This window comes from Brachyistius frenatus, unplaced genomic scaffold, assembly GCF_029030835.1.
Source record: "Brachyistius frenatus isolate BFR_SWC_R1_liver_20210118 unplaced genomic scaffold, ASM2903083v1 Contig_34, whole genome shotgun sequence".
Classification (NCBI taxonomy): Eukaryota; Metazoa; Chordata; class Actinopteri; family Embiotocidae; genus Brachyistius; species Brachyistius frenatus.
The window spans coordinates 3,627,275-3,629,832 of NW_027210633.1; positions in this window are offsets into that span (position 1 = coordinate 3,627,275).

Sequence of the window (2,558 nt, forward strand, 5' to 3'; positions counted from 1 at the left end):
ACACACCCCACACACACCCCTCATTTTTCTCTTGACACCGGTAACTCTGCAGCACTGTGGACATTCGCTGTGGAGGGGAGACTCAAAGAGCACTTTCCACACTTATTCACAATCCTTTTTGCCTTAGGTGAATCCAGTATATCAGCATGTGCATTCAATGAAACAGGAACAATGGCGGGGTCTCTCTTTTGTTGTTGTTTTTTTTACTTGAAGATGCCGTGCTAAAGGACATGAAGTGTGCCAAATTCACAACCTTCAGGGGGGAGTAAATGCCTTTTTTTTTTTTTTTTTTTTTTTTTCGGGTTCCTGCCTTTTTCCCCTTTTTTCCCTCCTACAGCAGCAGCCACTCTGGGTTACATAGTTGATCACGGTGAAAACAGGTCACCTTGGCAACTTGTATGTCTCAGTGGACATGTAGAGCCTCCTAAAAATACTGTTCAGGACATTGGAGTCTCATTAGTCACCAAGGAGAGAAAGTAATGACCTACTAGCTCGTTCCACTCCTTCCTTCCTCGCCTCCTCCTTTCCTTTCTTCCTACTCACCTTCTGTCCTTCCCTGTTTACTCCTACTTTTCAGTCAACAGAAGTAGATGATGGTATTTTTTAGGGCTCTCATTGAAAGGTATGATTAGTATTATCATACATATCCAACAATACATCTGATCTATGTCTGAGGGGAACTAGGACCCAGTGCAGACCTGGTGACAGCTGACCAGGATAACAGCGATTTCTACAATAGCCATAGTCTTTGCATAGGATGGGAATAAAGGAACATTACATCTGAGGGAAAACTGTGATAATATACGATTGCAATGCATTCCTTCCTTTATTCTGCCAAGACGTTAAAGTGTTTTCACTCTTTTACTAGTGGATGAATGAAAGACCATCATGATGTCATGAATTGATGTTCATTGAAATGAATAACAGCAAAAAATGTCACTGAGAAACGCCGAGTCTCTTAAAGGCCTTCCAGTTCCATCCACAGATCTGTTTACTTACTATTCTCGTTGTATCTTAAATTTCAACAGTCTTGCTTTATTTCCACCAAAAAAAAAAAAAAACTTGATCGAATCAACAATGAGAGTTATGTCCTCATAACTTGTGTCTGATAAACTGATTAACACAAAGCTGAGTGTAAATTAGACACATTTATCCCACGTATTCACCTGTAACACATCATTAAGCGGAGAGATTCTTTTATACTGAATTACCTCATCTTTTGTAACTCCACAGATATTCGGTGCGACGCTTCCTTAAATGTTTAATGCGACTTCCAATCACATCACACTAAGCCCACATCTTATGAATGCTGAGGTGAACCTGTAGCCACATCCGACACGTCCTTTCACTTCAAAGGAGGCATCGAGTTTTGTATGTTGATTAATCCAGACATCAGTTTCAAGGAAAGTGAGTTGACCGCGGGGTAGTTTTTCAGTCATTACTGTTTAAATTTCAGAAGAGATTCTTTTATTTGTAGGAAGTCATGGTAGTTTTATACCAAAGAAACCAGTCATTGTGAACCATGAAACATCTCCAACAGAGCTCCTGGTAGAGTTAATTCTCTGTTGTTCACATATCAGATAGCTAACTGACCTGTGAGAAGCTGGAGCAGAAGAAACCTTTAGACATCCTTCAGTTCTTTTTATTTTTGACTTTTATTTTGAAGTGGTCCCACAATGGACCACAGGAACGCTACGGTGGTTTTGTTTACACAAACATCAGCTGCAGTGAGGAGACAGGAGGAGATGCATGGCCTCCGTTGGGCTTCTGCGACACCTCACCTATCTACGACGTGCCTATGGTTAAAAATGAAGCAATCATAATTTAACTCATGTTAGCGGAATTGTTATTAATTCTATTTTAAAAGATAAATATATAGTTTAATTTGAGGTTTTTTGTAACTTTTTACTTTTACTGTTGGTTTCTTTTGGCAAGGATGCTTGATATTTGAGGCTGATTAATTTGAATGTACATATCTGTGAATATCAATTGCACAGGAAAAGACTTTGATATCAACCCCTAACAAATATAAACTTTATTGGGCACTAACAGATGGACACTTTGACTCTGATTTTGTATGCATGGCACAATGAAGGTAAAACAAAAGTACTGCTTGGGTTGAAAAGTGATCCATTTCTAATAAAAATAGAAATGACTTAAATCGGACTAGTGCTGTCATCTTTCTTTATGTGTGGGTTCAACGCTGAATTTCTGTGCTCCGACAAATCATGGATTGATTAGAACCCACACACTCACTCACTCTCTTCCTCCTAGTAGACACTGTACCCAGAGCGTGTATGCTTCGATTTACCCACAGATCCAACACAATCAATAGTTCTCTTTCCCGCTGCTTCTAGCTGGAACAAAAAAAAAAATGCATTTCTTACACTTTTATTTCAAAAAATACCCACATTTTGAGCCAAATAAGCTAATGTCTGCAAACTAAAATAGAGTTGAGGATTTTTTTGTGGGGGGGGGGGGGTTCCAGCCGAACAGTGGTGCTCTGTTTATTCCATCTCCCCTTGGTTTCACCTCGAGGGCCCACTCAGCCTCTGTTC